The sequence below is a fragment of the Bos taurus genome, chromosome 28, assembly GCF_002263795.3.
Source record: "Bos taurus isolate L1 Dominette 01449 registration number 42190680 breed Hereford chromosome 28, ARS-UCD2.0, whole genome shotgun sequence".
Classification (NCBI taxonomy): domain Eukaryota; kingdom Metazoa; phylum Chordata; class Mammalia; order Artiodactyla; family Bovidae; genus Bos; species Bos taurus.
Window position 1 is genome coordinate 17,383,515 of NC_037355.1, and position 25,440 is coordinate 17,408,954.

General features: G+C 38.7%; 1 long non-coding RNA gene across 1 annotated transcript; it reads left to right on the forward strand.

The window, feature by feature from the left end:
* Nucleotides 1–25,182, forward strand: LOC101904381 (uncharacterized). The gene is made up of 3 exons (XR_001495339.3): nt 1–201; nt 8,744–8,926; nt 21,716–25,182. It is a non-coding gene; the product is annotated as an uncharacterized lncRNA (long non-coding RNA).
* The last annotated feature ends 258 nt before the right edge of the window (nt 25,183–25,440 follow it).

Here is a 25,440-nt window from a genome sequence, read left to right on the forward strand (position 1 = left end):
AGGGGAAATCAGAAACATTTAAAGCTTGAAAAGGGGGGGGAGGAGCCAAGATGGCGGAGGAGTAGGACGGGGAGAACACTTTCTCCCCCACAAATTCATCAAAAGAGCATTTAAACGTTGAGTAAATTCCACAAAACAGCTTCTGAATGCCGGCAGAGGACATCAGGCACCCAGAAAAGCAACCCAACTCTTCGAAAGGAGGTAGGAAAAAATATTAAAAACAACAAAAAAAAGAGACAAAAGAGGGAGGGACGGAGTTCCGTCCCGGGAAGGGAATCTTAAAAAGAGAGAAGTTTCCAAACATCAGGAAACCTTCTCACTGCCGAATCTGTGCCGAGCTTTGGAAGCACAGAAGGCAACATAACAGGGAGAAAAAATAAATAAACAATTTAAAACTCGCAGATTGCGAGCCCTACGATAACTCCCCCAGCAGAGAAGCAGCGCAGACGCCTGCATCCGCCATTAGCAAACCGGGGCTGGGCAGGGAGGCGCGGCGCGGGCTGCATCGCTGAGAGTAAGAATCTGGCCTGAATACCCTGAGCGCTATCTGAGCGAAATAATTTGGGCTAGCAAACCAGACTGTGGGATACCTACCACGCGAAAAGCCAGCCCTAACCTAAGACCGCCAGGCCCGCGCACGGAACAAAGGACTGAACAGAGATAGCCGGCTGCAGACCTTCCCCCTCTGGTGACAGGCAGCCAGAGCCGGAAGGGGGCAATCGCAGCCCCAGAGAGACATTATCTATAAAATTGTAAGCAGGCTTCTTTGCTAACTAAAACTTCTTGGGGGTCTGGACGGTCAACATCTGCCTGAGAAGGTGCGCCGGTTTTACATCCAGATAACCGAGCGGCGGGGAGGCGATAAGTCGCAGCATTGGCGCTCGCCTGGGAAGAGCAAATTGGCGCTCGGACCTGGGAAGAGCACAAAACGCAGGCCCAACTGAGTCTGCGCCTCTGAGGACTACCCGAGTGCCTGAACCTGAGCGGCTTGGACCTGGGAGGTGCATGCAGCCCAGGGCCAGCCTCGGATTGTTCCCGGCGGAACAACCTAGAGTCCGAGCAGTGTGGACAGGGAGGCTACACGCGCCGTGAGCGGGAGCAGACCCAGGGTGGCTGAGGCACTGCGAGCCCACGCCAGTGTTATTTGTTTGCAGCATCCCTCCCTCTCTCCTCACAGCGCGACTGAACAAGTAAGCCTAAAAAAAAAAAAAAAAAAAAGTGTCCTCCACCGTGCCCTTTGAGTCAGGGCGGAAACCAGATACTGAAGAGACTAGCAAACAGAAGAAGATATAACAGAGGGAAACGCCTTGGAAGCTACAGGCAATAGATCAAAACCCTGTGGTTACTACAGACTACATAGGAAGGGGCCTATAGATCTTGAGAAATATAAATCTGACCAAGGAACTAGCCAAAAATGAACTGAAACCACAACACCCACAAAAAAAAAAAAAAAAAGTCCTAGATATATTTTTATTATTTTTACGATCATTCTTTCTTTTTTTTTTAATTAAAAAAAAATAAATTTTAAGTCCTCTATTGTTCCTTTAATTTTCACCTTTATATCCTAGTACTTTGCAAAAAAAAAAAAAAAGACCCTATTTTTTTCTTCTTCAGCAAACTTCATATATATATATTTTATAATTTTTTGACCTTGTTTTTTTTGTTTGTTTTTGTTTTTTTCTTCTTTTCTTTAACATTGTATTTTTGAAATTCTAAACTCTACTCTAGATTTTTAATTTTCGCTTTTTGGTATATGTTATCAATTTTGTACCTATAGTTTTTTTTTATATAATTTCTGTGACTTTTTTTTTTTTTTTCTTCTTCTCTGTTTCTTTCTCTTCTTCTTTTATATAACATTGTATATCTGAAATTCCAAACTTTACTCTAGATTTTTAATTTATGCTTTTTGGTATTTGATATCAATTTTGTACCTGTATTTTCCTTATAATTTTTGTGACATTGTTCGTATTTGTTTGTTTGTTTTCTCTCTTTATTTTTCTTCTTCTTTTTTTTTTTTTTTTTAACATTGTATTTTTGAAATTCCAAACTCTACTCTAGATTTTTAATTTTTGCTTTCTGGTATTAGTTATCAATTTTGTACTCGTACTTTCTTTATAATTTTCGCGACCTTGTTTGTTTTTGTTTGTTCGTTTTTTCTCTCTTTCTTTTCCTTCTTCTTTTCTTTAACATCGTACTTTTGAAATTCCAAACTCTACTCTAGATTTTTAATTTTCGCTTTCTGGTATTAGTTATCAATTTTGTACCTGTACTTTCTCTATAATTTTCGCGACCTTGTTTGTTTTTGTTTGTTCGTTCTTTCTCTCTTTCTTTTCCTTCTTCTTTTCTTTAACATCGTATTTTTGAAATTCCAAACTCTACTCTAGATTTTTAATTTTTGCTTTTATGTATTTGTTACCAATTTTGTACCTATAAGGACCCAATCTTCAGGACCCATTTTTCACTAGGGAGTGAGATTACTGGCTTGACTGCTCTCTCTCCCTTTGGACCCTCCTTTTTCTCCACCAGGTCGCCTGTGTCTCCTCCCTAACCCCTCTCTACTCTACCCAACTCTGTGAATTTCTGTGTGTTCCAGACGGTGGAGAACACTTAGGGAACTGATTACTGGCTGGAACTGTCTCCCTCCTTTTCATTCCCCCCTTTTATCCTTCTGGCCACCTCTGTTACCTTCCTCCTTCTTCTCTTCTCTGTATAACCCCGTGAACATCTCTGAGTGGTCCAGTTGTGGAGTGCACATAAGGAAGTGACTACTGGCTAGCCCACTCTCTCCACTATTGATTTACCTCATCTCATTTGGGTCACCTCTAACTCCCTCCTCCCTCTTCTCTTCTCCATGTAACCCTGTGAACCTCTCTGAGTGACCCTCACTGTAGAGAAACTTATCATCTTTAATGTAGATGTTTTATCAATGGTGCTGTATAGAAGGAGAAAGTTTTGAAACTACTGTAAAAATAAGACCGATAATCGGAAGCAGGAGACTTAAGTCCAAACCCTGACTCCAGGGAACTCCTGACTCCAAGGAACATTCATTGACAGGAGCTCATCAAATGCCTCCATACCGACACTGAATCCAAGCACCATACAAGGGCCAATAAGTTCCAGGGCAAGACATACCAAGCAAATTCTCCAGCAACAAAGGAACACAGCCCTGAGCTTCAAGATACAGGCTGCCCAAAGTCACCCCAAAACTATAGACATCTCATAACTCATTACTGGACATTTCATTGCACTCCAGAGAGAAGAAATACAGCTCCACCCACCAGAACACCGACACAAGCTTCCCTAACCAGGAAACCTTGACAAGCCACCTGTACAAACCCACACACAGTGAGGAAACGCCACAATAAAGAGAACTCCACAAACTGCCAGAATACAGAAAGGACACCCCAAACTCAGCAATTTAAACAAGATGAAGAGACAGAGGAATACTCAGCAGATAAAGGAACAGGATAAATGCCCACCAAACCAAACAAAAGAGGAAGAGGTAGGGAATCTACCTGATAAAGAATTCCGAATAATGATAGTGAAATTGATCCAAAATCTTGAAACTAAAATGGAATCACAGATAAATAGCCTGGAGACAAGGATTGAGAAGATGCAAGAAAGGTTTAACAAGGACCTAGAAGAAATAAAAAAGAGTCAATATATAATGAATAATGCAATAAGTGAAATTAAAAACACTCTGGAGGCAACAAATAGTAGAATAACAGAGGCAGAAGACAGGATTAGTGAATTAGAAGATAGAATGGTAGAAATAAATGAATCCGAGAGGATAAAAGAAAAACGAATTAAAAGAAATGAGGACAATCTCAGAGACCTCCAGGACAATATTAAACGCTACAACATTCGAATCATAGGGGTTCCAGAAGAAGAAGACAAAAAGAAAGACCATGAGAAAATACTTGAGGAGATAATAGTGGAAAACTTCCCTAAAATGGGGAAGGAAATAATCACCCAAGTCCAAGAAACCCAGAGAGTACCAAACAGGATAAACCCAAGGAGAAACACCCCAAGACACATATTAATCAAATTAACAAAGATCAAACACAAAGAACAAATATTAAAAGCAGCAAGGGAAAAACAACAAATAACACACAAGGGAATTCCCATAAGGATAACAGCTGATCTTTCAATAGAAACTCTTCAAGCCAGGAGGGAATGGCAAGACATACTTAAAATGATGAAAGAAAATAACCTACAGCCCAGATTATTGTACCCAGCAAGGATCTCATTCAAGTATGAAGGAGAAATCAAAAGCTTTTCAGACAAGCAAAAGCTGAGAGAATTCTGCACCACCAAACCAGCTCTCCAACAAATACTAAAGGATATTCTCTAGACAGGAAACACAAAAACGGTGTATAAACTCGAACCCAAAACAATAAAGTAAATGGCAACGGGAACATACTTATCAGTAATTACCTTAAATGTAAATGGGTTGAATGCCCCAACCAAAAGACAAAGACTGGCTGAATGGATACAAAAACAAGACCCCTACATATGTTGTCTACAAGAGACCCACCTCAAAACAGGGGACACATACAGACTGAAAGTGAAGGGCTGGAAAAAGATTTTCCATGCAAATAGGGACCAAAAGAAAGCAGGAGTAGCAATACTCATATCAGATAAAATAGACTTTAAAACAAAGGCTGTGAAAAGAGACAAAGAAGGTCACTACATAATGATCAAAGGATCAATCCAAGAAGAAGAGATAACAATTATAAATATATATGCACCCAACACGGGAGCACCACAGTACGTAAGACAAATGCTAACAAGTATGAAAGGAGAAATTAACAATAACACAATAATAGTGGGAGACTTTAATACCCCACTTACACCTATGGATAGATCAACTAAACAGAAAATTAACAAGGAAACACAAACTTTAAACGATACAATAGACCAGTTAGACCTAATTGATATCTATAGGTCATTTCATCCCAAAACAATGAATTTCACCTTTTTCTCAAGCGCACATGGAACCTTCTCCAGGATAGATCACATCCTGGGCCATAAAGCTAGCCTTGGTAAATTCAAAAAAATAGAAATCATTCCAAGCATTTTTTCTGACCACAATGCAGTAAGATTAGATCTCAATTACAGGAGAAAAACTATTAAAAATTCCAACATATGGAGGCTGAACAACACGCTGCTGAATAACCAACAAATCACAGAAGAAATCAAAAAAGAAATCAAAATTTGCATAGAAACGAATGAAAATGAAAACACAACAACCCAAAACCTGTGGGACACGGTAAAAGCAGTCCTAAGGGGAAAGTTCATAGCAATACAGGCACACCTCAAGAAACAAGAAAAAAGTCAAATAAATAACCTAACTCTACACCTAAAGCAACTAGAAAAGGAAGAAATGAAGAACCCCAGGGTTAGTAGAAGGAAAGAAATCTTAAAAATTAGAGCAGAAATAAATGCAAAAGAAACAAAAGAGACCATAGCAAAAATCAACAAAACCAAAAGCTGGTTCTTTGAAAGGATAAATAAAATTGACAAACCATTAGCCAGACTCATCAAGAAACAAAGGGAGAAAAATCAAATCAACAAAATTAGAAACGAAAATGGAGAGATCACAACAGACAACACAGAAATACAAAGGATCATAAGAGACTACTATCAACAATTATATGCCAATAAAATGGACAACGTGGAAGAAATGGACAAATTCTTAGAAAAGTACAACTTTCCAAAACTGGACCAGGAAGAAATAGAAAATCTTAACAGACCCATCACAACCATGGAAATTGAAACTGTAATCAAAAATCTTTCAGCAAACAAAAGCCCCGGTCCAGACGGCTTCACAGCTGAATTCTACCAAAAATTTAGAGAAGAGCTAACACCTATCCTGCTCAAACTCTTCCAGAAAATTGCAGAGGAAGGTAAACTTCCAAACTCATTCTATGAGGCCACCATCACCCTAATACCAAAACCTGACAAAGATCCCACAAAAAAAGAAAACTACAGGCCAATATCACTGATGAACATAGATGCAAAAATCCTTAACAAAATTCTAGCAATCAGAATCCAACAACACATTAAAAAGATCATACACCATGATCAAGTGGGCTTTATCCCAGGGATGCAAGGATTCTTCAATATCCGCAAATCAATCAATGTAATACACCACATTAACAAATTGAAAAATAAAAACCATATGATTATCTCAATAGATGCAGAGAAAGCCTTTGACAAAATTCAACATCCATTTATGATAAAAACTCTCCAGAAAGCAGGAATAGAAGGAACATACCTCAACATAATAAAAGCTATATATGACAAACCCACAGCGAACATTATCCTCAATGGTGAAAAATTGAAAGCATTTCCTCTAAAGTCAGGAACAAGACAAGGGTGCCCACTTTCACCATTACTATTCAACATAGTATTGGAAGTTTTGGCCACAGCAATCAGAGCAGAAAAAGAAATAAAAGGAATCCAAATTGGAAAAGAAGAAGTAAAACTCTCACTATTTGCAGATGACATGATCCTCTACATAGAAAACCCTAAAGAGTCCACCAGAAAATTACTAGAAATAATCAATGACTACAGTAAAGTTGCAGGATATAAAATCAACACACAGAAATCCCTTGCATTCCTATACACTAATAATGAGAAAACAGAAAGAGAAATTAAGGAAACAATTCCATTCACCATTGCAACGGAAAGAATAAAATACTTAGGAATATATCTACCTAAAGAAACTAAAGACCTATATCTAGAAAACTATAAAACACTGGTGAAAGAAATCAAAGAGGACACTAATAGATGGAGAAATATACCATGTTCATGGATAGGAAGAATCAATATAGTGAAAATGAGTATACTACCCAAAGCAATTTATAGATTCAACGCAATCCCTATCAAGCTACCAACAGTATTCTTCACAGAGCTAGAACAAATAATTTCACAATTTATATGGAAATACAAAAAACCTCGAATAGCCAAAGCGATCTTGAGAAAGAAGAATGGAGCTGGAGGAATCAACCTACCTGACTTCAGGCTCTACTACAAAGCCACAGTTATCAAGACAGTATGGTACTGGCACAAAGACAGAAATATGGATCAATGGAATAAAATAGAAAGCCCAGAGATAAATCCACGCACATATGGACACCTTATCTTCGACAAAGGAGGCAAGAATATACAATGGATTAAAGACAATCTCTTCAACAAGTGGTGCTGGGAAATCTGGTCAACCACTTGTAAAAGAATGAAACTGGACCACTTTCTAACACCATACACAAAAATAAACTCAAAATGGATTAAAGATCTAAACGTAAGACCAGATACTATAAAACTCCTAGAGGAGAACATAGGCAAAACACTCTCCGACATATATCACAGCAGGATCCTCTATGACCCACCTCCCAGAATAATGGAAATAAAAGCAAAAATAAACAAATGGGACCTAATTAACCTTAAAAGCTTCTGCACATCAAAGGAAACTATTAGCAAGGTGAAAAGACAGCCTTCAGAATGGGAGAAAATAATAGCAAATGAAGCAACCGACAAACAACTAATCTCAAAAATATACAAGCAACTCCTACAGCTCAACTCCAGAAAAATAAACGACCCAATCAAAAAATGGGCCAAAGAACTAAATAGACATTTCTCCAAAAAAGACATACAGATGGCTAACAAACACATGAAAAGATGCTCAACATCACTCATTATCAGAGAAATGCAAATCAAAACCACTATGAGGTACCATTTCACACCAGTCAGAATGGCTGCGATCCAAAAGTCTACAAATAATAAATGCTGGAGAGGGTGTGGAGAAAAGGGAACCCTCTTACACTGTTGGTGGGAATGCAAACTAGTACAGCCACTATGGAGAACAGTGTGGAGATTCCTTAAAAAACTGGAAATAGAACTGCCTTATGATCCAGCAATCCCACTGCTGGGCATACACACTGAGAAAACCAGAAGGGAAAGAGACACGTGTACCCCAATGTTCATCGCAGCACTGTTTATAATAGCCAAGACATGGAAGCAACCTAGATGTCCATCAGCAGATGAATGGATAAGAAAGCTGTGGTACATATACACAATGGAGTATTACTCAGCCATTAAAAAGAATACATTTGAATCAGTTCTAATGAGGTGGATGAAACTGGAGCCTATTATACAGAGTGAAGTAAGCCAGAAGGAAAAACATAAATACAGTATACTAACGCATATATATGGAATTTAGAAAGATGGTAACAATAACCCGGTGTACGAGACAGCAAAAGAGACACTGATGTATAGAACAGTCTTATGGACTCTGTGGGAGAGGGAGAGGGTGGGAAGATTTGGGAGAATGGCAATGAAACATGTAAAATATCATGTAGGAAACGAGTTGCCAGTCCAGATTCGATGCATGATGCTGGATGCTTGGGGCTGGTGCACTGGGACGGCCCAGAGGGATGGTATGGGGAGGGAGGAGGGAGGAGGGTTCGGGATGGGGAACACATGTATACCTGTGGCGGATTCATTTTGATATTTGGCAAAACTAATACAATTATGTAAAGTTTAAAAATAAAATAAAATTAGAGGAAAAAAAAAAAAAAAAAAAATAAAAGCAATGGTACCCGACTCAAAAAAAAAAAAAAACTAGGATGAAACATCGAGTTAGCAATAGTAATCATAAAAATAAACCCTTTTTTGAGTACTTAAAAAAAAAAAAAAATAAAGCTTGAAAAGACTTTATCTACCATTTCTGGCTTTGCAGATGGAGAAAGGAAGCCATCAGTGAAGGAATGTGGGTATCAGTGAAACTAGAGAACCATCCCCAATCAACAGCTTCAGGGAAGCAGGTACCACAGTCCTACAACCACATGGAACTGAATTCTGCCAGTAACATGAATAAGCTTGGAAGTGAATACATCGCCAGAGTCTCAAGAGAGGACCACAGGTATCTTAATTTCAGTCTTGTGAAACTTGATGCAGAGAACCAGCTAATCCAACCTTTGCCTATATATATTTAACATTTATTGATTTGGCTGCATCATCTTAGTCATAGCACATGGGATCTTTGATCTTCATTGTGGCGTGCAAGATCATTTTGTTACAGCATGCCAACTCTTTGATGCAGCTTTGGGATCTCTGACCAGGGATTGAACCCAGGATCCCTGCATTAGGAGTACAGAGTCTTAGCTCCCTGGAAACATCAGGCAAGTCTCCAACCTGTGCCTATATTTTTGACCTAGAGAACTGTGAAATAATAAGTAGTTGTTTTAAGCTGCTAAATTTATGGTCATTTGTAAGATTCTAATAGGTATGTAACATAGAATTTTATAAACGAAAATGTCAAACAAGTATGTGCTCTTATAAACTGATACTGCAATCTCTTAGAAATTTTGGATTAAAGAATATGCTGACCTAATGCTGTATCTTACAAGGAAGATAAGGGTGAGAGAAGAAAGGAAGTGATGTTAAAGTCATGAATTTAGTTTGCTCTTCAAATGTTTAACTTTGAGGTTGCCTTTTTCCAAATCCCTGGAGATTTGGCCTTTCTGCATACAGAGAGGTTTTATTAAAGCTCAAGTCCCTTGTAAAAGCTTTTAATAGCTTTCTTAAAAAAAAATCATTCTTAACTCTCTCTTCTGTGCTATTCCTAAGAAAGCACAAAGATCTAAAGAAACACAGGAACAAAATTAAATCAGGGGCCCTCCTAGGTCCTCCATTATTCAAAGCACTTAGTGAACTATAAATGATTTAAGAGTGATACAATAAGACATCCCAGAGTAAATAATTTTCATTTTCCTGATTGGTATACAGGAGAAAAAAAGATTCCATATTCCCATTAGCAAAGATTTTGAGTCATCTTTTGCCACAAATAAGAGAATATCTTTCTTGCTGTCTAATCTACTTTTTAAAAAAATATATGTGAAGGCAAATCAAGAGAAAAGGGAAGAAGATTACAACTTTATTACTGTTTTTATTGGATAGCTATGATATGCCAGCAGGCTGCTGGGCACTGCACAGAATATAGAAATGAGCCCCTGAGTACTTGATCTGTGATGTAAATGAAGCCAGTCAGAATGCAATATTACTACAAGGTTCAAACTAAAGCTTTGGTGTTTGTTACAACTGCACTTGGTACTTAGAGCAGTTGAGACAACATGCTTTACACATATTAATTAATGACACTGGGCTTAAATTTAATTCCTCCAGTGGATAGAATGTACATCCAAAACATGTAGAAATCAGCTACAAGCTGGCATTCAAATTCTGGATTGTAGGATCAGCCAATAATAGTCACTATAATAGCTGATACTTGTCACCTTCAAAACACCATTTGAGCATTTATTAATCAACGATCACACTACCATGCAGGAAAGATAAATACTATTCTCCTTATTAATAGCCTAAGAGATTGTGGCTTCTAGTGGTATGGTTTTGCCCAGGACTCCCATAAAAGAACTAAACTGGAGCATCAGGAGTTATATTCCCTGCATTGACTGGAAGCGGACCATAAAGGTAATCAGGACCACTTTACAAGGGGAGCTTCAAAGGGGTGAAACTTACAGAGGGCTTTTGTTACTAGAGAAGTGTCCTCAGGTACATCTAGAAAAGAGGGAAAAGGGCAATGGATGAGAAAGTTTTGGGATGCTCCCAGGGAGAGTCTCCTGCTCAGAGAGCTTTCTTAGACTGCAGTGCACATTTTCTCAGTTTCTCCAGCACACTCAGTCCTGGAATGTCTACTCCAGGCTGAAAAGGGGGTTAAAAATACTTCCAGCCCAAAGGCCTCATAAAGCCCACAGATGTATCTGTCTGGCCTACATAGTGGTTGATACTTTTTTTTTTTAATTAAAAAAATTTTTTTTCGATGTGGTGGTGGTGGTTTAGTCACTAAGTCATGTCTGACTCTTGCAATCCCATGGAATGTAGCCTGCCAGGCTCCTCTGTTCATGGGATTCTCCAGGCAAGAATACTAGGTTGGGTCGCCATTTCCTTCTCCCGAGAATCTTCCCAACCATTCTAAAGATTTTACGACTGTTAAAATATCGCTTCTGTTTTATGGTTTTGGTTTTATGGCTGTGAAGCACGTGGGATTAGCTCCACAACCAGGGATGGAAACTGCACAGCGTGCATTGAAAGGTGAAGTCGTTTTTTTTTTTTAGCATGGACATCCAGTGGTCTTTTTATTTATTTATGGTTGCACTGAGTCTTCATGCTTTTGCTTGGGCTTTCTCTAGTTACAGAGAGTGGGGGCTACTATTCGTTGCAGTATGTGAGCTTCTCATCGCAACTGCTTCTCTTGTTGCTGAGCACAGGCTCTAGGCACATGGGCTTCAGTAGTGGCAGCCCGTGGGATCAGGAGTTGTGGCGCACGGGGTCAGTGGGATCAGTAGTCATGGCGCACGGGGTCAGTTGCTCCGTGCCATGTGGAGTCTTTCCAGATCAAGGATCAAACCCAGGTCCCCTGCATTGGTGAGTGGAGTCTTATCCACTGTGGGGAAGGAGAAGTTCTTAACCACTGGATTGCCAGGGAAATCCCAATAGTGTTTTATTTTTAATTGAACATAGTTAGGGTGCAGGCGTACTCGCACTCTTTCCATTGGGTAGGAGACGATGCATTTGACACCACTGGTAACCAACACATGTAGAGCACACCGGAAAGAAGATGCCTTCTTACACCCAGAACCACCACCAGCTCAGGGGAGGTGACGGCTCCATCCTGGGAAAGGATACTGAGTGAGGATGCTAGAGCATCTCCAATTTGCTGCCTTCCTTGCAACTCTTTCTGCTCTATGTCCCACTGCTCATTTGTTTCCTTTTCAGCCCGGAGCTTTCTTTCCTTCCCTGTGTCTGGCCTTCTTACTCCCAGTTCTGAGCTTTCACACTGATTTTTCCTTCTTCAAGGAATGGTCTTCTCACTTTATCTATTCAAATGTCATTCCCACATACTCCCCTGATTCGTTACCCTGCTTTCTATTTCTTCATAGCAATTATAATTCCTGAAATTACATTATATATTTGGTTTTCATTTTTAATTTTCTGAATCTCTCACTGTTTTATATACTGCTGAAAGAGATCAGAGCCTGACATATAACAAGCATGCAACAATATTTGGTAAACCAATGAATTAAGAAGTGGTGAACATATTTCCATGTGTGTATATATATATATATGTATACACACATGGAAAAACATATTTCCATGTATATATACACACACACACACACACACACATATGTGTGTGTATATATATCTTCACTATTATTTTCATAGTGGCATAATATTCCCCTATCTAAATTTATTAAACAATCATTGATTTTTGGAAATTGAGATTATTTTCTGCTTTTTTTTTTTTTCTTTTAAACTGATATAACATGAAGATCATGTTGGGGAAGGGTGAGTGTAACAAAGAGGAAGGGATCAGGGTGAAAAAGCAAAGCCACCCTGTTTCTTGGCAGTCAGAGCCTGTCCTGCTCCCTATGACCCAGCTGATTTCTAGTGACTCTATCTCTTTTAACCCTGAGTTCCTGTAGGAGCCCTCCGAAATCCAAGGCCTGCCTTCTGCTACTTGGTTCCCGCATCTGGCTATCTGGGTCCCAGTTGCTTCTTAAGGATGATGAGGAACTCAGGCATGAGGCATGTTCCTTTCCCACCCACATTGATCAAAGGGAGGGCACTAAGTCCGTGATTCCTTTTCCCTCTGGTCTCATCCTGTGTTTTATCCCTTTCGGGAGCTAATCATGGATAGAATAATCTAATTACACTAATTTCGGATGATGCATTAATGCAAGAGGTTTTGAACAGCCAAATAATTATCTGCTGAATTTGGAGCCTTCTGGAGAGATTACCAAGCATTGTGATTTTCAAAAAACAGTTCCGGGAGGGATAGGAGTAGTTAAGGGGCTGAGTGAGGGGGTTTGTGATTACTACCAAATGAGTCACCTTATCTGGAAAATGGGAGTGCTGAATTCACAGAACAATCCGGTGCAGTGCTTCCCCAGCTCCTCACAGTATGTAGACTCAGCCATAAGAATATTTCAGGCCTGTCCTCAGTTCTGCCTGCTTCTTGACTGCGGTTCAGCAGGGGAGTAACTGACAGGAGGTTAGTGCTATGTCTATGCCTCACCGAGAATGGATTTTAATCTTACATTGCTAAGAGACCCTGCCATTCCACAGTGCATACTGAAGTACAGTCTCTGCTCCTTTTATAAAATGCAAGATTGCTGGGTCTGTTTCCTAGAGGCAGACAGTATTAATCTGCATACCTGAAATGCTGTTTCAATATTCATCTTTGTAAAAGCATCTGTAGGTTTTGTCATAAACACATAGCGTTTAAGGAAACTAAATTAATTACATGTACTTTAATATTAAAGTACAAAATAACAAACCTTACCTAGTATGCATATTTTATCTGTCTTGCCAAGAGGAAAGACAGATGAAAGGAAAATGTGTACTTAAATATTCATTTAATAGTGTATGTAGATGGTGAGGGGCAAACATGTGTGGATGAAAAATGAATTCTATAATCAGATATTTTTGAAATAAATGAAATAGAAATCTTTGTGGCTAAAATACAAGTATAATTTCAGGAACCGCTGAAACAAATATCATTACTAATAAGATCTTTCTTGAGGCTCACAAAAAATATAATCAATTTTTCAGTTCATAAAATTTCAAAAAATTGAATTTACATTTTGCTAAACCAATTAACAAATTCTAATTTACACAGTGTTGGTGCTTCTAATTGGCAGCCGTGCATTTTTATGAGTCTTCTTGTTAATCTCTTATGGTAATCAAACTCACAGATTTAAAATTCATTGGTGTTCTTGATACATGCAACTAGTTAAAATTCTTAATTAAATTAGGGTGACTAAAAGAAAAGTCGTTTTAAAAGTAAAATCATAAAGTGTTATGACTAATGCTGTACAAATTAGCATAAAGTAGGTTTGGGGAGGATCATTCTGAAGACTTTGCAATTAGGAACACCTGCTATTAGTGCACTTGTTAAACTTTTATCAATTAATCATTACTCTCTCAAATAGCAAGAAAAATTGAATGTTGTGAATATGAAGAGAGTGATTAATTGCAAGTGGCACATTGCTGACTGGCTCCATTATTACCTGTGCTTCAAGGATTTTTAGAAATAGATGTCTATTATCAGTTATATGAATACATAAATTATACTAATGTGTTCAGTACTGGTTGGTTTTCTGTCTTCCTTATTCACTAATAATTGTTTTCTTAAAGTTTTAAAGATGACACGTAGAACATGGATTCTGTAATTAGATAATATTATGGCCTCATCAAAAACATTTAATGGTTGCATTACTTAATCTTATTCTCTAAAGATATACCATCCATATTTTTTATTAAAGCATGGGAAGAAACCATGCATTTTTTGCTCCAGTGTAGAAATCAATCCCTATTTGAAGTACAATTTAGGATTAAGCAATATAGCACTGTGGCTTCAAAATGTTAATTAATTCTCAATTTGGCCTGCTGTTCTCAACCTAAGCATTTAGATTGCGAAGGGCGCTTTTGTTAAGACTCATTTTATTACAAGTTAAAATTGCAGGGGAAAAAATTGATCTAGAAATGTGCTTCTAAATCAATGCAGCAATAGCAGAATACCTAGAATATTTGCTAGAATGTACTTTTCATTACTCCAAGATTCACACAGGGATCTCTAATGGTCCCTGAAAATCCAGAGATTATCAGGAAATGTGACTGTAAGTACCATGAAATTGCCATAGCTACTTAGCTACTCATAGATAAAGCCATATAACTGTTAGATGCAAGGGTCTCAAATATAGGCAAGACTTCAGCTGTATATTTTTTTAATTTTTAAAACTGAGGTATAATTTATTTACACTACTGTGTTAGTTGCAAGTGAACATAATCTCCAGGTATATTTTGTATTTAGAAAGATGGTAACAATAACCCTGTGTACGAGACAGCAAAAGAGACACTGATGTATAGAACAGTCTTATGGACTCTATGGGAGAGGGAGAGGGTGGGAAGATTTGGGAGAATGGCATTGAAACATGTAAAATATCATGTATGAAACGAGTTGCCAGGCCAGGTTCGATGCACGATACTGGATGCTTGGGGCTAGTGCACTGGGACGACCCAGAGGGATGGTATGGGGAGGGAGGAGGGAGGAGGGCTCAGGATGGGGAACACATGTATACCTGTGGCGGATTCATTTTGATATTTAGCAAAATGTAAAGTTTAAAAATAAAATAAAATTTAAAAAAATTAAAAAAAAAACAATAGGACATTGTTCTAAATTAACAAAAGGTGTGGAGAGTAGTTGGGAGATGAACTATAAACCAAACCTTTACAAATTCCAATTTCTCCAAAAAATAATATGTAACAAAGGAGAATGCTGTTCTTACCTTCTGGGAAAAAATATCCCTCACTGTATTGCCTTTCATAGAAGCTCTGGGATCCTATACCCCTTCTGCTTTTACCTGAGCTCTTGTACTGGCCTTTCAGGTTATGATTGGCCAGGACCACCTGAGCCATTAGAACAGAGCCCCTAATTCACCACAGAACCGCTCTGGTATGGAAAGACAGGTCTAGATCAGGGTTTCTGTATTGACATTTTGGACCAGATCATTCTTTGTTGTGAGAGTGACTTCTATTTGAGGGATATTCAGCAGCATCTGTGGTTTCTGTAGTACCTGTGAAGTTGTGATATCCACAGATGTTTCCAGATACTGTCAGATATTCCCTGTGTGGCAAAATCACCCTCCATTGAGAACCACTAGTTCAAACATATTTAAAATTCTAGACATGTTTTGTGTGGTAGTGTTAGCTGGACTTCCCTGGTGTCTCAGACAGTAAAGAATCTGCCTGCAATGCAGGAGACCTGGGTTTGATCCCTGGGTCAGGAAGATCTGGAGAAGGGAAAAGCTACTTACTCATTGAGAACCACTGCTCTGCTGCTGCTGCTAAGTCACTTCAGTCGTGTCCGACTGTGTGACCCCATGGACGGCAGCCCACCAGGCCCCCCATCCCTAGGATTCTCCAGGCAAGAGTACTGGAGTGGGGTGCCATTTCCTTCTCCAATGCATGAAAGTGAAAAGTGAAAGTGAAGTCACTCAGTCATGTCCAACCCTCAGCGACCCCATGACTGCAGCCTTCCAGGCTCCTCCGTCCATGGGATTTTCCAGGCAAGAGTACTGGAGTGGGGTGCCATTGCCTTCTCCAAATAGTTATTATCACATGTTGGTTGTTATTCTTTATATTATTATTTTGGGTTGTTATTGTTACAGTATCATTCTAAAATTATTGGATCCTGTGTATCTAGATGGAGAAGGCAATGGCACCCCACTCCAGTACTCTTGCCTGGAAAATCCCATGGATGGAGGAGCCTGGAAGGCTACAGTCCATGGGATCACTGAGGGTCGGACATGACTGTGCGACTTCACTTTCACTTTTCACTTTCATGCACTGGAGAAGGAAATGGCAACCCACTCCAGTGTTCTTGCCTGGAGAATCCCGGGGATGGGGGAGCCTGGTGGGCTGCCGTCTATGGGGTCGCACAGAGTCGGACATGACTGAAGTGACTTAGCAGCAGTGTATCTAGATATCTTCTTGAGGGATCCTGTGTATCTATTCTTGAGATGTACTAGAGAAAGTATCAGCGTACATAAAAGATGGTAAGAACTTACATTTCTTTAGCATTTTAGAGGGTTTAAATCCTGAGTTTTTTTTTCCATCAAATAATATTTTTAGGATCAATATGCCCCATAATCCATTGAACATAGTGAAGATGATCAAAGAAAATAAAAGTCTTTGGAGGTATCCAAATAACTTAAAACTTGGTGAGGAAAAAATCTTCTATACATAAAAGCATTAAAGAAAAACAGATGCTGCTGTTCCATACATATTTACTGGATTGCAAGCTTGTTGAAAATGGTAGTAGTGTCCTAGACATCTCTTTAATTCCCCTACTGGTACTTTAGATATAGAAGCAGCTCCATAAATATTGGTAAGATGAAGGCAAGGAAGGAACATCAGAATAAAAAATGTATTTTCTTCCAAATTGTTCCTGACTTATTATGTGGCCTTGTTGAAGTCAGTTCTATGAGTTGGCCCCTCAATAAATGGAGAAGATAATACTGCCTAACACTTGACATTTATATAGTCCCAAATAGTTTGCAAAGCATTTTCATTTACATTATTATATCTCATGATAGTATATCTTCAGCCCCATTCTCCTTGAGAGCTCAGCAATTTACTTACTGCAGCTATATCATGGGTCTTGGCCCTGGAATGTTTCTCAGCCTAGGATATACTTCAGTCCTTAAATGACCTTGATTCTAGCAAGACTATGCTTAATAACACCCAACCAATTTTATTATATTTAAGATTCAGTTATAAATATAAACCCCTTAGAATCTTTATCTGATGCCACAGAATCATGGAACTAGGTAGAGCCCCAAGAATCAGCTTCATCTTTTCCTTTGAGAGATGAGGAGATGCAGGTTCAATGGGTTCAGAGAATTTCACAAGTCCTCTTGGTGAGTCACTAGCCAAGTCAGAATTAGAAGCTGATTACTCTCTCATTGTCTTATGGTATTAATCATTACAAAAGACAGGATTTAAATCTAACTCAAATTAGTCAGGCTTCCTTTGGCTCCGTGAAAATATTTCACTTGTAAGAGCGTGCACATTTTTTAGCCTCTCATTTATTAACCCAATAAACTAATGAGCACATAATTTAGCTAGCCAATATGGAAAGTAGTGATGTCATGCAGCTGACACTGCTTTACCAGTCATTCACTTATGAAGTCCAAATGGAATGTCTCTTCAGTTTCTGCTTTTACATCTAATACATATCTTTGTTGTAGAGAAATGTAACTATCATTAAGTGAAAATGAACCAACTCTTTTCAAGCATTATATATATATATATATATATACATTGAGAACCTCTGTTTTTATTTTGCTCTCACTTGATATTTTTGGAGACCACGCCAATCATGCAACAAACTTTCCACGCTGCTTGTGTTATGTAGCTCATCATAGATTTAAACAATGAGTCAGTTATTTTTTTTGGACACAGGAATGTCAGAGGTGGCTAATAAATGTTGGAAATGTGGGTGGCTGCCTGCTCAGACTTAAGGAACCACCAACGGTGATTATGCACTTGGTGAGGTGAGCCATCTTCTTACAATTTGAATGTAAGGTTCTTTATATAGAAAGGCTTTAATAGTAAATATGTAAATGAGAGATAAGTCTATCAGCAGTAATTATATTCAAGTCTAGAATGAAGGAGCTTAGTGAGTTATGTAATCATTGGTGAACTGTGAAGCAGAAGTTGAAGTTTGTTCTAGCACTTTCTGAAACTGGAAGTACTCTTCACAGTCAAGTTTGGATGAAAATAGGAAGATAATGACTAGCCATAATTTCTGAAGGATGAAGACCATCTTGTATCCATTTCTATATATATTAGCAGGCAGAGGCATTTAATACATTTTTGTGAACTGAACCAGTGCTATCTCTAGAATAGTAAGTCAGCTGGTAGTCCTTCACCGAAATCTAAGGGTGACACAACTTCCAAGTAATCTTGTGCTTACACCTACATGTGCAACTAGGCTTAACCATTTGGGTTACTTATGTGTATGCTGGTTTCCAAATGACCTGCAGTTTCTAGAAGCTAGGCTGGCTAATCTTGTGCCTTCTCACACCTTCCCATTGTTTTTTAAGCCAAGAAAAGTGACCTTTGTAAATAGAAAATCCCAAATCTTAAGCCCCGAATTGAAACTTCATAGTCTCAAAAATATCTTGACACCAGGGCCATTAGTTACAGGTACCTCAGCTGTACCAGTGGAGAAGGCGATGGCACCCCACTCCAGTACTCTTGCCTGGAAAATCACATGGATGGAGGAGCCTGGTAGGCTGCAGTCCATGGAGTCGCTAAGAGTCGGAGACTACTGAGCGACTTCACTTTCACTTTTCACTTTCATGCATTGGAAAAGGAAATGGCAACCCACTCCAGTGTTCTTGCCTGGAGAATCCCAGGGACGGGGGAGCCTGGTGGGCTGCCGTCTATGGAGTCACACAGAGTCGGAAATGACTGAAGTGACTTAGCAGCAGCAGCAGCAGCAGGTACCAGTAGTTATTAAGGAGAATTTGAAAAGATTGAAATCTTAGTAGAATTTTGTAAATGAGAGCAGTTGTGGAGGCCCTCTTAATTTGTCAGAGTCTGTAATAGACCACTCAAGAAAACACACATGATCAAAACTTAAGGAGAAGAGATCCATTTTGTCAGTCAACAGGCTTGCCTGTCTCTGGAAAAGGAGATAGCTTTGGCTGGTGTTTGCCAATCATTTTTCTATGCCCCTAAGGGAGAGTAAGTTAATGGCCCATGGAAGTTGCCTTCTCTGGACTGTGATTTTATTTTAATTAATTAATTAATTTTTTGGCTGTGCTGGTCTTCATTGCACACGCAGACTTTCTCTATTTGCAGTGCTGAGGCTTCTCTTTAGTTGTCCCATTGGCTTCTCGAGTTGCAGCACTTGGGCTTTCTCTACATGCCATGCACAGGCCCTAGAGGGCATGGGCTCAGAAGTTGCAGTGTGCAGCCTTCTCTAGTTGTGGCGTGCAGGCTTAGTTGCCCTGCGGCATGTGGGATCTTAGTTCCCTAACCAGGGATTGAACCTGCATTGGAAGGCAGATTCTTAACCACTGGACCACCAGGGAAGTCCCTGAAAGGTGATTTTAAACAGGATTTAATTCATAGCTGCACTGTGTAGTATCCTGGATTACATTTTCTTTTTATTTGTTTAGTTTAATAAACATTTGTCATTACTCTCCGCCAAATTCTCTACTTAAGAGTAAATCTCTGCTCAGTACATTCAAAAAAGTAAAATAAAATAAAAGTGTTTCCTAAAATAAACAAATAAATAAATAAACAGGATTTAATACCTCTATGCTGGTGTGCTGTGCTTAGTTGCTCAGTCATGTCCGACTCTTTGTGAACCCCTCAATGGACTGTAGCCTGCCCGGCTCCTCTGTCCATGGGGATTCTCCAGGCAAGAATACTGGAGTGGGTTGACATGACCTCCCCCAGGGGATCTTCCCAACCCAGGGATCGAACCCAGGTCTCCCGCATTGCAGGCGGATTCTTTACCAGCTGAGCCACTAGGGAAGCCCAAGAATACTGGAGTGAGTAGTCTATCTCTTCTCCAGGGGATCTTCCCAACCCAAAAATCGAACCAGGGTCTCCTGCACTGTAGGCAAATTCTTTACCAGCTGAACAACCTTAAGGAAACCCTTAATACCTCTACCCTAATAGTAATATTCATCTCGTCCAGAAACTTCCTGTCATGTCTCCTTGTAAGATTCCACCAATGCAGAGGCTTGCTTTTTCCTATGAAAGCCCTGTCACATGATTGGACCATACCTAGCTTCAAAGCCCTGAAGTTTCAAAAATGAAAACTCTTACTTAGAAATATGTCCCATAGACAAAATGAGATTGGCTTGCCAGGTCCAAGATAAGCTTTCCACCAGGAGCAGGGGGTCAGGGAATGCCCACTCATAGTACATCCAGCTGTTTCAATGCTTTATGTCTGGTAGGCTCACTTCCAGGTACTTCTTGAAAGGTAAAGTTTTTGTTAGGTAAGTCATCATATTTTGGGTCCCAGAATTAAGGAATCCAGTGAATTAAACCTGATGGTTCTGTACAAGAGATTTACACTTTAGAGCAACCATCTCTCTAGAATCATGGTATTTATTTACCTGTTGGGGAATGATATTTTTAGAGCATCGTCCATTCTTATTCCTGATTTAAAAGTGCTTTCTGGTAGCAGAGTAAGCCACTAGCAAAGTTGGGAGGAACAAGCTTAAACGGACCTCCTTTTGAGCTGCCTGTCTCATGTAACCGGAACATCTATTCAATGTGTTTTATCTGGTATGGTAAGTGCAATTTGTAATAACATATAAATTCCCTTGTCAAGAAAAACACCACCTCCCTATGTGAGTTATTTTCCTTCTTGACTGCACATTAAAATCACCTGGACAGCTTTAAAAAATACTGATATCCAGGTCCCACTCAAACATTCTTATTTAATTGACCTGGGGCAGTGCAAACCCATTAGTATTATTTTTTTTCTAATTCCCCAAGTGATTCTAATGGGTGCCCAGAATTGAGAACTTCTGCCTAGATTTATAATCTCTCTTTGATAATCTTTTAAATTTATTTAGCTTTACGGTGTTCTACAAAGATAATCTTCCCTGGAGGACTAAAGAGTGAGATTGATGATGAATTCAGTAATTTTCCTACCTGACGCCATTGGGGAATGGATTGGTCATCACTTCCCACTGGGCCACTATTTTAGATATAGAAAAATTAACCTAAAAGGGATATTTATCATTAGATGTGTTCATGAACTGAACTTGGTTGTGCTAAATGGTGGATATAAATCTAGAGGAAATATTACACTTGCCTCCAGATCAAATATTCTCACTTATCATTTATCATCTAAAGACATACTTAAAAATTCTGCCTTAGTTACTCAGGGGAAAAGGTTTCTTCCTTCACTTTCTTGCAACAGATTAATGATGACTTAAACCTGGTCTGCCCTTGACCTTCTGGGGTCTAATTTGACAAGGAGGTTCGGGGATCCAAATGAATCCCTGTCCAAGTTCAAATGCAATGTGTGAAGTAAAAGAAAATAAAGGTTGATTGTGATTTTTAAAATTTTTCAATCTTTCTTTTCTGAAAGGTGTAAAGAAGTCTGGCTGCAGAGGGACTTTGAGATTTGAGGAGGAACACGGCGGTGCATTCCCCATGTCTCCTTATTGCTGCTTACGTATCCCAGACCAGGCCATGCAGAGCCTGCAACAGGCAAAGAGAAAAAGAGCTTCTGGAAGACCTTTCTCACCCCAAGCCAAGGGACCAGAAGACATGTGACCTAAACTTAGAAATCTTCCAGGCAAAATCCGGAAGCCAAACACCAAGGGGGAAGCCACGCCTTGCGTGCCTGCAGCGCTGCCCTGGAGTGGGAAGCACCGGAGCCTACAGGTGTTGGGTGGGGCCAGGTCTTGGCACTAATTAGCCAATATGGTGGTTGCCAGGAGTGTTCATACAGTTGAGTGTTCCTCAGTATGTCTGGCCCCAGTGTTTTTCTCCCCCAAATAAGCCACAGCCTCATCGCACTTCTCCAGCAGACTCTGCAAGACCAGCAGGCAGGTCTGGCCCAACCTCCTATCAGATGACAGCTCTTGCCATGGGTCCTGGTATATGTGGGATTTTGTGTGCCCTGTTTAAGAGTAAAGTCTCTATTTCCCCCAGTCCTGTGGAACTCATGCCTTCAAAACAAATGCTCTGAGAGCTCATCTTCCCAGTGCCAGAGCCCTGGGCTTGAGCCTGATGTGGAGCTCAGGACCGTCACTCCTGTGGGTGAACCTCTGCAATATAATGATTCTGCAGTTTTGAGGTTTGCCCATCCCAGTGGTTTGTTATATCACAAGTCCACCCCTTGTACCCATCTCACTGTGGTTCCTTCTTATGTCTTTAGTTGTGGGAGGTCTTTGGAATGATCCAGGAAACGTCCCACACTGGTAGGTTCCAGTTTTGTTTGTTTTTCAGCTGATGGTTGTTCTGCAGATAGTGGCAATTTTGATGTGCTCATGAGAGGAAGTGCACTCAGGGTCTTTCTACTCTTTCATCTTCATCGCTCCCCCCAACTATTAAATTTTTGAATAATTTGATAAAAGATTATTCAAAGTGGTAACAAGCTGTTGTTTTATTAACATTATTATGTTATTGTATTTTCTTTGTGTCCATTTGTATTTTGTAAGATTTCTTCAATAAGCATGCACTGGTTTTATAATAAGACAAAAATGCCAGGTTTCCATTATGCAGTGGCCATTAGCAAGTTCTTGTTTCTCCATGCATATTCTCCCACAAAACATACAAATTAAGGAGAAAAGCAAATTACAAATAAAAATAACATCACAGAGGACACTGAAAGAAGGAAGATATTCAAATTATTTTTATGAAATGAGTATGACATTGAAAATTAAACCTAGAAACTCAAATAGTTAAAGATAATTTATTCCTAAATATCAATGTAAAATCCCAAGATAAAACAGCACATTAAAAAATAATAATTCTGACAAAGTTGGGTTTATTATAGCAATACATGAATGGTTCCACATTTTAAAAAAGCGTTAGGGTCATTCAGTATATCAGTATATTTAAGGAAATAGTATCATACATCTCCACAGATATTTAAGAGACAGTTGAAAATTCAACATCAATTTCTAATTTTTTTCATCAATTTCTAATTTATAAAACACTTTCTGAAATGAGATTAATGAATTTGTCCTTTATAAGACTTATCCTTAACAAGAGAAACACTGGATGAATTCTTAGGCAGGTATAAGGCAAGTTTCCCTATCATTTCTATTACTATATACTCTTTTATAGTATACAGTATACTATATAGTATATAATATGCAGTATACTGTTTTAAAGATATCCAATGTAATTATTTTTAAATTTAATGTTTTAAAACCTTTATTGGCAGTTGATTTACAATTTTGTGTTAGTTTCAGATGTACAGCAAAGTGAGTCAGTGACACATATGTATATTCTGACTTGTATTTGGCGTTCTGTTTCTCCCTCTTTGTTGTATGCAAAGATTTTGTTGTTGAATTTACCGAATCATAATTGGAAAGGCTCAATACCTAATACTCTGTAATGAACTATATGGGGAAAAAATCTGAAAAAAGAGCATGCACATTCACAAGAAACAGAACAGCAAATACAAGTCAAATATAATGATATTCACCAGCTTTTGTAAGGTTATTTTGTATAACAAAGTCTTGGATAGCGGCAGCAAAGGTTTATTTTTCATTTTCCTTACTGGACAACTCTAATTGCTCGTGGCTTTGCTCCACGTGGCCCCTCCAGACACCAGGCTGAGAGAGCAGTCCCTTTCTGACTCACTGGCACGCTCCTGTGACACTGCTTCTCAGGTGGTGCTAGTGGTAAGGAACCCACCTACCAATACAGGAGATGTAAGAGATGCAGGTTTGATCCCTGGGTCAGGAGGATCCCCTGGAGGAAGGCGTGGCAATCCACTCCAGTATTATTTTTTATAATCTGTTTTGACTATTTTATTTTTTAATTTAATTTTTAATTGGAGGATAATTGCTTTACAATATTGTGATGGTTTCTGCCATACATGAACACGAATCAGCCATATGCGTACATATGTCCCTTCTGTCTTAAACCTTCCCCATCCCATCCCTCAAAATTGTCACAGGGCAGATATTCCCATGGACAGAGGAGCCTGGTGGGCTATTTGGTTGTCTTACCATTGAGTTGTAAGATTTATTAGTATGCTGAGTCCGAGTCATTATTAACATGTTTTTTTCAAATATTTTCTCCCCATCTTTGACTTGTCATTTAATTTTCTTAATGATAATTTCTGACAAGCAAAAGTTTTAAATTTTGGTAAACTTCAATTATAAAATATATTTCTTTTGTGATTCATATATTTTGTGTCCTATCAGTGCAAATGTGCCTTACCCAAAGTCATAAAGGATTTCTCATGTTTTTTTGCTAGAAGTTTTAGGGTTTTAACTTTTTAAAGTTCTATAATCCATTTTGAATCAAATTTTGTGTGTAGGGTGAGGAAAATGCTAACGCCCCCTTTTCTGTACAGATATCCAGTTACCCCAGCACCATTTATTGAGAAGACTATTTCACCCCACTGAATCCTCTTGGTAACTTGTCAAAAATTAATTGACCATATAACCGTATATCCGTTTAATTCTGTTCCATTGATCTAAATCTGTATTTTTATGCCAATTTCATATTATTAATAGCTTGATCACTGTAGATTTTAAGTAAGTTTTGGAATCAGGGAGTATTAAGTTCTCTAGATACATTCTTTTATTATAAGATTTCTCTATTTTTTGTATTTCATATAAGCTGCAGAATAAGTTTGACCATATCTTTTTAAATGTCTGTTTTTTTAATGAGTATTATATTATAAATACATTATAAATTTAGGGAGAATCAATACCTTAAAATAATATTGTCTTTAAATTCATCAACATTTTGTAGCTCCATTATTTATTTCTTTAACTTCATTCAGCAATCTTAGTTTTCATTGTACAGATATTGTACATGTTATTCAGATCATCTCCAAGCATTTTGTATTTTTGACAATGTAATTTTTCATTGCCAGTAGCTAGAAGCACAATTGATTTTGGTATACTGCTCTTCTGTCATGGGATGCTGCTGGATTCACTTACTAGTTAGGTAATGGTTTTTTTATTTTTTTTTTTCGGTAGTGTCCTTAGGAACTTCTATGTACATCATGATGCTATCCAAACAAAAGTTGTCTTTCTTTCCTGCATATGTGTGTGTGTGTGTTTGCCTCTTCTGCTTTATTGTACAGGGTGCAACACAATGAACAATATCGTAAGCGTG